Genomic DNA, 14801 nt, shown 5'->3' on the forward strand with positions numbered 1-14801 from the left:
CCTAGCCTATTTTTTAGACGTCCTCTTATTCGAACCTTTGGAAGGCTTTGAAGCTCGTTAACAGATTCCAAGTTGGCATCTTCATGAGATAACGAACATGTCCCCTTTCTTTTAGCTTTTAGCTCTTCCATCTCAACCATGATGTTATCGCAGGCACGGTGCAAAATGGCAGTCAACTCTTCTAATTCTGATGCAAATTCGCAAATATTTTGTGAACAAAACACCAATTTGTCAAACCTCTTGCTTCTTGGCTCCAACAGTGGCTCGTCGTGACTGCTCTTGATGTGTGTGTGTTGCCTTTTTACCTTCTTGCTCTATCGTTCCAATATATATCTCGGTGACACTTGGGTTACTTGTTCAAAGCTTAACACACTTAGGGCGTGACGGTACAATATCCCTCTTGACTCAAATAATAAGCATTGGCATTTCACTTGGGCTGCTACTAAGTCGTAAGTAACCACAAACTTGTTGAATATTGAGCTAGAAACTTGTTCTCCAATTTCGTATATTGAATAGCCTAGAGCGGAGTTCGTTAATCTTGTGATGTAATTCGCCTTCACTCTGAATTGTGCTTGGACTTTCCTAAACTTTTGGTGAGTGTACACATGTTGAAACTGAGATTCAATGGAAGATTTTGTTGCACACGGTATGACCGTATAAAAATCTGCAGCACCCGATTCTCTCTCTGTGATAAGGAATAGCTTGGGACTTAGGGGTTTTAACTTTTATCACAATAGATAAGAATTATTTAGTAAAAGGGGACAAGAAAAGAATGACATCAAGAAGAGGAATTTATTGGCATAAAGAGACACAACGGAAACATAAAAAGATAATTAAAGGTTTTCTTACTAGACCTCTAAGATACATGTTCTTAGCAACCTAGGTCACCAGAAAGGATTCCCTACTAAACCTTCAAAGAACTTGTCCTTGACAACCTAGATCAGAGGGATGAAAACTGAAAGAAACCACCACGCAGATCACCTTAGTGTTGGATCCTCCAATCTTCCTCATGCAACAAGCGAAGCAAATCACTCACCTCACTTCTCACACAATAAAACGTGCTTAAAAGCAACTGAAATTTATTCATCAAAAGTTATGTAAATTGTCTCACCAAAGGTGTTTAAATAGGCACCTAACAACTAATTAAAAGATAAGATAAGATAACTTAATTTAAATTTCCTAAAGATAAGATAACTAACTTAAATCAGATTTGATCTTATTGGATTAGATCAGATTTGATTTAAATTTTAAAATCCTAAAGATATGATAACTAATTTAAATCAGTTTGATCTTATTAGATTAGATCAGATTTGATTTAAATTTAAAATTCCTAAATATACTACTAAGCATAGCAGATTTAAAACAAGTCTTCTAACAAACTTTTGACCACATAACAAACTAAAATAAAAGTCTAGAATTTCAAAATTTAAAGATAAATTATACCTCCCACTGAATTCGGAAAGCATTATTGGGCTTCTTGCTGTCCTGACTTAGCCCAATGGGCCTTGCCATTCTTCCTTGGTTAGAACTTGATGTAACTCCATATGCATAAGCGTTGCCAGGTTCCCAAAGCTCTCCTTGAGCTTCTTTGCACGTGCTCTAGTGATGGGACCCTCTGGAAGTGTGAAATTCCCATTTTGCCCTTTTGTCTTAGAATGTCCCTGTTGTCTTTCCGAGCATATATCACTCTGCTTGCTCCCTACTTCTGAGGCAATTATCGTATTGTTTGACAATTTGGATAAGTGAGCTGTTCCGTGTAATGAACTTGTTAAAAAATGAATGCATGCTCTCGTTCCTTTGTGTGCTTCTCATCCCTACCCAAAAGTGGTGATCCAGATAAATTAGAACCCATATAGGACGGTCTTCGTAAAGATCTACAAAATACACCCAAATCAGACTATATTACACCCAAAAACATGCAATTTACACCTCTACTGTAGATTTTAAATAACATTACCTGAAAGCCACTTGTTATCCACAAGACCATATATACTTCAACAGAAAATCATTCCAATTCCTATCAAATGAATCTTTGCTATGAGAGTTCCAAACAACTTGGCTCATTTCTTGATCGATTTCTGCGTGTCCCTTGTACCCGTTTAATTTGCTTGGAATCTTCTTCGTAATGTGCCAAATACACCAACGGTGAATTGTTGTTGGCATACAAGCCTCTATAGCCCTTTTCATTGACACACATTGATCGGTGAGTATCCCTTTCGGAGCATTTCCTTCCATGCAACGAAGCCAACATTGAAATAACCATTTGAATGATTCAATATCTTTGTTTTTTTTTATCAAAGCGCATCCAAGAAGTGTTGACTGACCGTGGTGATTCACCCCGACAAAAGAACCACAAACCAGATTATACCTGAAATAGATTACGATAAAATATAATTAAAATCAACAACATACACCCAAATAATGATCCTATACACCCAAAATCTTGCAATATACGCCTCTGTAGCAGATTCATAAAACAACATTAATTCAGCATCATAAACCAGAACAGCATGTTACCTGTTTGTATTGTAGGTGGTGTCGAATGAAATAACATCTCCGAAATACTTAAAGGCAGCTCTGCTCCTTGCATCGGCCCAAAAAGCCAGCTTAATCGACTGATCATCCTCGAGTTCAAGCTCGAAAAAGAAATTATGATTCTTCTCTTTCATTCTTAATAAGTATTTCCCGAATTCTTTTTCATCTTCTTGTTCCGAAACATTTCGCACTTCTCTCGTGATGTAATTCCTCACGTCTTTTTCAATAAAATTTAACTCGCGGTGACCCCCGGCTGCCACAACGAATGATTGGTAAGTTTTGCTTGGTCTAATACCGGCTTTCTCGTTATTCTGTATTGTACGACGAACGGACATGCTTAGTTCCCTGTGCTGTTTGAGCATCTCTGCTTGAGTTGGACAGAAAGGATGTGATTGATGCAACACGACCTTTGAAATGATCCAAGCACCAACATCCTTCAATGTGTTTATATAAATTCTTGCAGGACAATTTAAACCAGCGGAGGGATTTGTCTTCTTGGTCGGAGATATTTTAGATTTCTATTTTTCCTCTCTACTACATGTAATCAATTGATTCATAATTATGTTTTCTTTCTTATTTGTACTCCAAACTCTTGTAGAAAAACCTGCAGCCTTCGCATAGTCCTTGTAAAATTTTGCAGCATCTTCAAGGGTATTAAAAGGCATTCCAACCTTGGGAACAAACTGGTCATTAACAACACAGAGGGGTTACAAAATAGACCATGTTAAAAACAAGGATATACTATAGAGTTTCTACACGTCATAAAATAATAACAATTCAACTAAAATACATCCAAGAATTCCTGATCTACACCCGAATGACAACAACTCAACTAAAATAATAAGAAAAGCCATAAACTGTAAATACCCCCAAACTTCCCTAAAATACACCCAAATTGTTCTGATCTACACCTGAATGTCTAGTATAAAATGCACAAAATTAATCAAAACTAGTACTTTAGATTCAATTCAGAGTTAATGTTCACGCATTAAATTCAGATTCAATAATTAACTGAAACTAAATCACATCTCAGGAACTTCATTCGATTCAAATTCAAAATTCACTTCGCACTGGTTCAGCTGACAATCTGAAGTTGAATCATCCATTATTTTCAAAACGATTTCAAAACTTGATTTCAAAAACTATGAAAATCGAAAAAAACGAAACAAGAAAATAGAGAGAAAAATGCACGTAAATGACGAAGAAGAAACCAGTGATAGACGCACATAAAGCAACGAATGAAAAGGGAATGAGAAACGCACGAATGAGATCGAACAAAGAAGACAAAAATTTCGAAAAAGGAAACGAAATCCTTTGAAAAATGGAAGTTATATATTCGCGCGTTAATTGATTTAAAAATTTATTAAGCAGGCGCGTGAAACACAGATGCCACAAGACGCGCATTTGAGGGTAAAGGACTTGTAAGACTTGTAAGCGTTAATCGCTTGTATGCAGAGATTAATCCTATTAAAAAATAATTCATGTAAAATTAATTTTTAAAAATATATAATTATTTTTCGTTCGAAGATAAGATATTATATTACTCGTGGTAAGTTGGTCATAACTGATAATAAAAAAGAACATAAATAAAATAAAAATCATTGAAAAAAAAAATCTATTTGATGTTCTGTCAAAACTATATAGTATGTACTCCACCAAAACAAACTATATAGCTTGTTAATTAGATGTTCGGATTCTGTTTTATTAGGTAAATTAGTTATAGTTTTGTTATAACAATCTTTTATGTATGGATGTGAATAATTACTAGGTTTTACTTATAATTTGTAAGATGATATAGAAATGCATTGGTTTTTTTTTTAAGTTTTAACAAAAATATTTCAAATCTTAACTCAACAATCTATTAAAAAAATTGGCTCAAAGTTGATATTTTAGCCCAATTTTTTTTTTTTAGATTTTTAGTAAAAAATTACCTATTTAAATAAAACATAAAAAAATAAAAAATAAACATGGCTAGTTTACATCATTTAGCTCTAACATATTTTTCTTTTATTAAATAAGTAAAATTTTTATTTTAGAGTTAACTCCTTTTTTTTTTTTTGATGAGGAAACAGGGCCACAAGCCCAAAAAAAAAAACAAAAACACTAAGAAGAAAAGCCTCTAGGGAAAGCTATCCCTCTTCTATCCGCTTCTAATTGCAGGGCAATGAAAGCTGGCGCATGGTTGCAACAATGGAGGCCGCGAGGAGCTCCTTGGGCGTGCTTAGCCAGAGCGTCCGCTGAAAAATTCGCTTCTCTGAAGATGTGTCTAATTAGAAAGTGACCAGGCTTGGCTAGTAACTCCCTAATTGCACGGATAATAGAGGAAGCTGAATGCCGCCGGGCAGGGTGATTATGGAGGAGTTGCAGAGCGCATTTCGAGTCCGTTTCAACAATCAGATTTTGGATGTTGAGCTCCGAAGCAAGCTTCAGACCTATGTAGATTCCCCAAAGCTCCGCTTTGGTTATGGAAGTGTTCCCAATATTCATCCAAAATCCAGCTATAAATCGACCGTGGGAGTCTCGGATTAAGCCTCCACAAGTACCACTTTTGGAGACTGAGGAGAAGGAGCCATCCGTGTTGAGCTTGTATCTTCCTTCGTCCGGCAATTTCCAGCCAATGTGATGCACTCTAGTGGAGGTGAGAGTTTTCTTACTGGCTTCAGTTAGAGATATAACATCTTCGTATCTTTTGGCTAGGATCTGCGCTGAGTAGGCAATACTATTATCAGGGCTGTTTTCATGATTGAATATCAATTCATTCCTATTTCTCCATGCAGTGTTGCACACAGTGATGAAGTAAATGGGCCAAGAGATCCCATTAAATTTTCGAGCTACCAAGTTCAGATTCTCCTCCATCCAGCTCTGAAGATCTTGACTGAAGAAGTCACTTTGCAAGGTGCTATCAACACTTCTTTCCCATGTGTCTCTGATGTAAGGGCAGTCCCTTAGCACGTGAAGCAACGTTTCATCATTTCCAGGGCATCTGGGACAGCTTGCATCATTGGTAAGCCCCCTCTTTTGTCTTCTAGAATTTGTGAGTAGCGCTTTGTGCATAATCAGCCAAACAAATATTTTTAGTCTTTGAGGAATTTTTTGTTTCCATATGTTCTTGACATAGTTACCAGTAGTGTTATCATTATCATAGAACTCTTCATAGGCTGACTTGATAGAAAATTTCCCATGCGATTCTGGTAGCCAGCTTAGACTATCAGGCCCAAATTCCCTTTGAGGAGCTTTCATAAGGCGAATGATGTCTAGGATATCCTCAGGAAGAACTTGTTGAAGCTTCTCCCACCTCCAATTACCATTATGATCAGCGAACATATTTACTTTTTCTTCAAGAGCATTTACCGTGAGGTTCCCCAAAGCAACAGTTTTAAGAGACTCAATCCCTGGGATCCAATGATCCTCCCAAAAACGGGCTGTTTCACCATCTCCTAACCTCCAAATAATGCTAGTCTTGAATTGGTTCCACACCTTAGCTATTCCCTTCCAGGCATTAAAGCAATTAGGCTTTTGGTGAATTTTAGGCATAATATCACCACTGCAGCCATATTTGGATCTCATCACCTTAACCCATAAGGAGTTTGTGTTTGTAATTAAGTTCCATGCTAACTTCATGAGGAAAAGGCGGTTCGAATCTTGAGCTTTACGAATGCCTAGACCCCCTCTATGCTTGGGCTTGCAAACAGCATCCCAATTAACCAGATGAATTTTTTTCTCGCCCTCACTAGCCCCCCAAAGGAAATCCCTGCAAATTCTATCGATCTGATTGCACACTTCTTTAGGGATCTTCATGGTTTGCATGACATAAGTTGGAATGGTAGATAGAACGGATTGAACAAGGGTACATCTCCCTGCAAAGGAAAGAGTCTTCATGTTCCAAGAGTTGAGCTTATTACGCATCTTGTCGAGGATAAATTGGAAATGCTGCTTAGTACACCTTTCATGAATGAGCGGCACCCCTAGGTATTTTTCCAAATTGTTAGTAAGGTTAATACCTAGTTGTGAGCTTAGATCATGCCTGATAGTGTGGGTTACGTTCTTGGAGAAGAAAACACATGATTTCTGAAAATTGACTTTTTGTCCTGACCTCTCACAAAAAATCCTGAGAGTTTTCTTGATGACACGGACCTGGTCGTTGTTGGCTTGAGCAAAGAGGACCAAATCATCTGCAAAACACAAGTGAGAGATCTTAGGTCCACCTCTAGATAGGATAATAGGCTTCCATTCTTTATTATTAACAAGAGAAGTAATAAGATGGGATAATCTTTCAATACATAAAACAAAAAGGTAAGGTGAGAGGGGGTCTCCCTGTCTGATGCCTCTGGTAGGATAAAAATCTTCTGAAGGGGAGCCATTCCAAAGAATATTCATAGATGGAGTGGAGATGCAATGATATATTATCTTGATCAGGTTCTCAGGAATTTTACAATCCTTAAGCATTTCCATGACAAAGTCCCAAATCAATCTATCATAGGCTTTTTCAAGGTCTATTTTTATAGCCATCAGACCTATGCCTGAATTTCTAGTCCTCATTGTGTGTATAACCTCTTGGGCAACAAGGATGTTATCAGCACTCACCCTTCCTGGAACAAAACTTGCTTGATTATCAGTAATAAGAGAAGACATGTGCGGTTTTAATCTATCGGCAATAATCTTAGTGATAATCTTATAGCAGACGTTACAAAGACTAATAGGTCTAAACTGTGTAAAATTTTCAGGGGCCTGAATTTTAGGGATAAGCGAAATTAGAGTTTGGTTAACATCCTTAGTTAAACTAATAAACTTAAATCCACGAATTTAAATAGACAAATTTAAACAAATTGAATCCATTTGTTTTGATTCCCATTAAAAAAAAAGAAAAGGAAAAAGCTCGCTTTTGACTAAGTTTCGTTATTGCTATCAAAACTAAAGCCATTAATTTTGCACTATTAAGAACATTAATAACTATTAAATTGTTTTGCACTATTAAGCATTGCCTCTAATGAAGAACATTAATTTTTTCATATTCTTTTATTATTATTTCATGAAACTAAAAGTCTTTGCTTGACAATGTCAACTTGAAATTATCAAATAATGTTACCTTAATTTATAACAATTAATTACATATTTGTATAAAAAAATCTAAGAACAAAAATATTATTTTAGCTTATTCAGTTACATATCTACAAGAGAGTACATAGCAATTTCAATATGATTGATGACAAATCCATCACTTCCTTCTCTTAATGAATACATGCTTGTCACTTCTGATAAAATGTTTGAACTGCTTCCATTTGTTTCCTTCCACTAATTCAAGGTTCCCCACGAGGATTATAGGACTTCAGAATTTTGAGAACCACTAAAAAAATAGTTCTTAGCCTAGTGCTTTTTTGTTTGCTTCACTTCCACTCTTGTCATTTCTATTGTTTGTGGCAGAATTTCTTCTGTTCAAGAACATGCTGCCACATCCTCTTGGCAGCTGGATTGCGTGGAGATGGTGCAATTCATGCATATATATGGTTGGCTGGCTGCAAGACAAATAACTACGATAATTTTGTCTGTGGTGGGGGAAAGATAGAGAGAGCGAGAGAAAGAAAGAGACACTGGGCCTTTTGTATTTTGGGCCTTAAATTTGTTGGATATGGACCAACATCGTATTTTGTGGAGAAGACAAGAAGGCTTTGAATTTGACATGTGGAATCATTGCAAGGCCGGAAGCTTTTGAGTTATCAGATGGACCTTTTTTGGATGATAGAATGTCCAAAAGGTATAGATTTTATTCTAACAAAATATATTTTTCAGAAAATTTTATAATGTAAAAGTTTATTTTTTTTTTTTGGTAAACCAGCGGGGCCTAAGCCCAAGAAAAGAAAACAAATAAACTAGTTAGAGGGGTTAGTACCCCTCTTTTACATCATTTAAAAGGAGATCTTTCATCTCTTCAGGTGAACTATCAAGGAAGTAAAATCCAAATTGTTTTCTTATACTAGATTTGGCCAAGTGGTCAGCAGAGGCATTGCCACTTCTATGTGTGTGCATGACTTTGATCTCCCAAGGCTTATCCTTTAGTTTCTAAATTTCTCTAACTAAGGAGTTGTAATTTTGACTTTTTCTTCCTTTACTAATTTCTTTGTAAACTTCCAACGAATCAGTCTCAATAATAATTCTCCTCATCCCCAAGTCCCATGCCATGTTGAGGCCATGAAAGACACCCCATAATTCTGCCTGAAAGGCGTGACAATTTCCCAAATTTGCCATGAATCCTCCTACCCAATCACCTTCATGAGTCCGGATCAATCCACCACAACCCGCCGTCCTCACACTTTCTATTACTGATCCATCTGTATTCAGTTTCACCCATCCAATAGGGGGAGGTTTCCATTCAATTCTTGTCTCTGCTATCACTTGTCCTCCTTTTTTCATGTTTAATTTCTTGAAAGCTTCCTTTGACTGGTTTATGGCATTTCTGATTATCAACACAGCATTTTGAAAAAATAATGTAAAAGTTTAATTTTAGAAGAATGACCAGTAGGGCTAGAAGTGAGTAAACTAGTTCATAAGTCAGCTTGAGCTCGACTTGTTAATAGTTTGATAAGTTAAATTTGTGAGCTGGTGAGTCGAACTTGAGCTTGGAATTGAGCTCATAAATTAAATGAAACAAGTTTGAGTTTGGATATGTTTAGCTCATTAGCTCATGAATTGGCTCGATTATATATATACACATATCCTATATGCATTTAATCTATATTTTTAATATATATATATATATATATATATATATATATATATATATATAATGATCTTAATTATTTAAAATTTTACATCTATTTTTTATATATAATTTTGATGTAGGACATAAACAAAAAATTTATAATTTATTGATAGATAGAGAATATATAAAATTAATCTTTTTAAATATTTATTAAAATATATACGTTATAATTTATTGATATAGAATTATAGATTATGTTCCTATTATTTGAACTAGCTCGTGAGCTTTCGGTGAGCTAAAGTTGAACTTAAGAAATAGACTCGATTGTTATTGAGACGAGCTGTGAGCCAATCTCAATTTTGTGAGCTGAGCTTGAGCTTAGTTTGACTCAGCTCAACTCATCTCACTTTCAGCCCTAGTGATGAGTACATACACTTTAGGTATGTATACGATCTTCACTTGAAAAAATTTATTTTTTAAATATTTTAGACAAAATATAATGTTAAAAAAATAATAAGTGTTACTATTATTATTATTATTATTATTATTATTATTATTATTATTATTATTAAATAAAAATAATTTAACTATCCAGTGATAAGAATAAGTTTATGCATTAAAATATTTTTAACCGTATTTGACGTAAAGAGTCTAAATTTTATTTGGAGATATTCAAATTTTTAGGGTAAAATACATAAAGAAACGAAATAGCAACTAATATTACATGAAAGCTAAAGGACGCATTATTTATAGGTGGCTTTCAAAAAAAGTTATTTGATTTATGGTATATAATTTTTAATTATATTCAAAACACATAAAAAATAATAAATAATAAATAAAATATTTTTAAAATACATCTGAAAATATATTTAATATAATTTTTTTGGTAAAATTAAATAAATATATCTACAATAACAAATAACAAATCAAATATTTTGTAAACACATCTAAAATTATCAAAAATTATAAAAAAATGATGTGAAAATAGATTTTACTATGTTTATCTAGTTATAATAACTTTAAAATTATTCTTACAAAAATGAAGTTTTTTTCCTCAAATACAAACAAAAATATAAATTAAAAAGATAGAATCTTTTATTAGAAGAGATAGGAAAGGTGAAGAGTGCCTTACACATCTAAATTCTGGCTGAGGAACGTGACGAAAAAGAAGACTGCTTTAATGAAGCCGTCGGAGGAATGCGACAAAGATGGAAGGAGCACGGGATAGAGAAAGAGCGTGTGCGAGGCTGGTGAGGAGGGCAGTGCGAGGGAGGAGCGTGGGGCGGGGGAGGAGCGTGGCAACAGAGGAGGAGTGTGAGGCGCTACAAATCTATATTTTATTTAGGTTTTAGACCTCTGACAACCTGCCTTACTTATTTTTATCCCTAATTGTTCTTACTCAAATTTGATTTTTTTTTTGTTTAACTTTACAAAACAATTGCCTTTTGCTATAATTGTTTACAATGCATCACATTTATCAAATTCTATTTCTAATTGTATTTTTTGATCTATGTGTATTTATCAAATATTTACATATGCCTAAATATTTTAATGAATTTTAATATATTTTATAATTTCTTTATTTTCTGACATTTTTCTTGCAATCTTTATATGATTTTGCTGTGTTCTTATTTTGTTGGATTTTTTATTTTTATAAATAAAATAAATGTAATATTTACTAAAATAAATAATTTTTAGAGAAATTATCGAAATAAATTTTCTGGTCATATCTCGTTTACAGTGTAAACGAGATGGCATTGCACATATCTCGTTTACACTGTAAGTGTGACACGTGCATATCTCGTTTACACTGTAAATGAGATATGGCTCGTACGCCCCTATATATAGAGGTCGTTTACAGCTGACTTCCAGGCCCCAGTTTCACTTTCTTGACATCTTTCTCCTCTCTTTTAACCCTTTCTGACTATACCTTTGATCCGAGCGGTGATGGCCTGCCAAGTGGGAAATGACTCCCATAAACAGGTTGAATGAGACGACACATTATGCCGGAGCGGCCGACTTTGAGGTTAGTTTCGTTATGGTTGTTAAATTTAATGATTTTGGCATTGTTAGGGTAGTCATGTAGATCTAGAACGTTGATATATAAGTTAGAAGTTAGGTCTGTAGGCTTAATTTAGAACTCTATCCGCTTGTACTAGGTTCGTATGAGATAAATGTTATCAGTTTGGAACTTTGTTATTCCTGTACTATGCTGTTAGTGTTTATAAATGTAATGCCATTATAGTATAACACTGTTTATGTTATTAAGGTTTTCTATTTTTATTTTATAAGAAATTTAGGACTTTATTTGGTTGTATTATATTATTTAATTTGTAATAAAAGTAATAATAAAAATAATTAATCTTGAGACTTTTGGGAGATAAATATTATCAAAGGTGAAATTAAATTTGTAAAATGTTAAAAAAATTTATAAGTTATAATTGATTGTATATAATTTAAATATTATTTTTGTTTGTCATTAATCAAAGGCCTCGCCTCCTATTGCCCCGGCGAGTGAGCCATACTTTACCTCCACCGGACGTCATCGTCCCGTATTTGGCTAAGACTGAATTCTGCGACACCATGCCACTCAGAGATTTTACTTTTTACAACTTCCTAATTTCGGCACTGGTGGAGCAATGGCGTCCAAAGACGCACACGTTTCATCTCCCGTGGGGTGAGGTCACTATCCCCCTGCAGGACGTGGCGTACCATCTGGGCTTACGTGCACATGGTAACCCCGTGGGGGTGCCTCCGTGACTTTGGTAGGTGGTACCATACGAAGACGTGGGCGTTGGTAGAGAAGTTCCTCGGTGTCAGGCCTCCCGCGGTAGCACAGCAGGCGGCTCAGAGGAAAGAGTTGTTCACGCTGAAACTTGTGTGACTACGGGTTTGTTTTCGCCAGATGCCCCAGACTGACGATTCCGAGAACCTCTGACAGTACGCCAGGTGTTATATCATGTTATTGATCGGAGGGTATCTAATGACCGATAAGTCCAACAATCTGGTGCACCTTCATTGGCTACCGCTGCTCCGGGACTTTACAAAGTGTAGAGCGTTTTTGTGGAGCTCGGCTGTGCTGGTCTGGACGTATCAGTCTCTATCTTTGGCAGTTCAGCGGGGCGTCACGGACATCGCTGGTTGCACTCCGTTGTTGATATTCTAGATCTATCAGAGATTCCCGCAGTGGTGTCCACCAGATAGAGGCGTCTACCAGTATCCGCTGGCTGCGAGGTGAGAAATGTATTTTTATGTATTTGAGTTAAATAACTTTGTCAAAACTTTTGATATGTTACTTAACGAACCGTATATGCTCTCCTTCGATGTGTTAGGTTGATTGGATTGCCGCAGCAGAGCAGGGATCAGCATGAGGTCAGGGTCCTGCGTTGGAGGGTTTTCCTTGACCGGCTACATTTCGACGAGGTTAGTTGTAAAATACGCACGTTTTTTATTTTGGATAATTATATAGAAATCGTATGGTTTAGTATGATTGTTATATGGATAATTCGAAACTTTTCGTCTAATAATTGTATTTGTGTTACACTGAAAACTTTCTTTCTTCAGTTTGCATGGAGAGTCTACGATGATCCCGCCCTGCAGGCTTTGTGTCCACCATGGTTTCATGAGGAGGAGGAGTGGGGGACATGGTTGTCAGCCGTCCCCCTAGTGTGCTTCAATATCGTCCGTTTTCACCATTTGATCGGGTGAAACGACAGTTCAATGGAGAGCAGTAGGTACCAGGCACCCCGGTAAATCTTGATAGGTGAGATTGATGCTATATTTCTATTTACTTATTCGTTAAAAGATTTCAGTTATTATGACTTAAGGAAGTATCTAACACACCATCTTCATTGACAGGTACCTGACTACTACTGGTCTAGGTGAGGATGTATGGTGGCCGCTCAAGCTGAAGGAGTTGTACGATATGTGGCACCAGAGGTTTGAGCCCGGTTGCCGGATCATTGTGCAGCACACGTTCGATACGAGGCTGACCTTGGAGTACTATGACTGGTGAAGTGGGGCTTGCTGGGTTAGACATCTATTGGGGCAGGAGGTACTGGAGGACCCGAGGCTGGCGGAGTTGCCCGCTGACGTACAGCCCACTGCCAGCCAGCCCAGGGACGATCTCGCCCTTCCTCGTGGCGTCCCGACTCTTCCTCACCCTCCTCTGCCTTATTCTCCGGAATCGCGACATGAATGGGTGGTGGTGCGAGAGGTCGGTCATCCTGCACATACATGTCCTGTGCGGAACTCCCACTACCACCATGACCCACCTTGGCGGACAGCTCCATTACCTGTTCACACATGATCCTCCCGTGAATGTCGAACATCAGTCGCACATGCTCGTCTCCGTGAAGTCGAAATAGCCGAAACCGGAAGATTCCATTTCCCATGGGTGCCAGCAACCTATACGCCACCCTTCCGATTTTTCTCGCTTGTGTCTCCCCAAGTTTGCTCAATATCAAACTCTTTAAATCCAAAAACGTCTCCACACGCTGAGTGTGAAACAATATCAGATTCTGACACTCAAATGTCACCCCGTTGTCGCCATTTCTTAAATGACAATTCGGATAAAGCTCCACAACTATGAATGGATTGTTACTAGTCATTCAGCTTTGTTTTAGAGAGACATGAGATAGAGAAAGGATATGAAATGTGTGTAAAAAATACCAAGGGTTACACATCCTTTTATAGATGTTAAATAAATTCTAATATATATATATCGTTTATAGTGTAAACGAGATATACACGTCCCAGCCATGCTTGCCATATTTTGTTTACACTGTAAACAAGATACGTGAAAAATAATCTCGTCACAGTATAAACGAGATATGATAGAATTATTTAAAACGGTAAATACTCGTAAAAATATTTATTTCGGTAAATTTTATATTTATTTTATTTATAAAAATAAAAAAATCCTTTTTTGTTTCAATCAAGTTTTGATATTTTGTTCCTGCAAAGAAAGATCAACCTTTTTTTCTATATAAAAAAATTGAATCTATATAAAATTGTTTGAAGTGTTTTATTCAATTTTTTATACTAATTTAAATTTTTTATTCACTTTACTAAACTATATTTAATATTTTTATTTTATAGGCTTTTGTAAGTTCTTCCTTTTTTATTTTTTTTATATTTTCATTATTTTTAATATTTTTCATGTAATTTATAAAATATTTATTTTTACTCTATTATATATAAAATGTTCATTTTTGTTTGTAAATTAAGTTTAGAGTTAAATTTTAGGTGGTATTATGCATGATTAAAACTTATCCATTTTTATTCTTCGTTGTTAATGTGGTTGACTATTGCTTATATGAATAATTTGAAAAAAATTGGTGATATCAAAAGGAAATTTATGTGGTGTAGTAGTCTAAATTTTTAATAAATTGAATTGTATAGTTATATATCTAAATTTTAGATATTTGGATATTTTATTATTCCAATTCATGGTAGAAAGTAAAAAATTATATTATTATACTCAACAAAAAAATGAGCTTTTATTTTTTTAAATTAATTCTTTAATAATATTTCAAAATTATTAAATTATGCAGTCTTAAAATGATGA

The sequence above is a fragment of the Arachis stenosperma genome, chromosome 5, assembly GCF_014773155.1.
Source record: "Arachis stenosperma cultivar V10309 chromosome 5, arast.V10309.gnm1.PFL2, whole genome shotgun sequence".
In the NCBI taxonomy this organism is placed as follows: domain Eukaryota; kingdom Viridiplantae; phylum Streptophyta; class Magnoliopsida; order Fabales; family Fabaceae; genus Arachis; species Arachis stenosperma.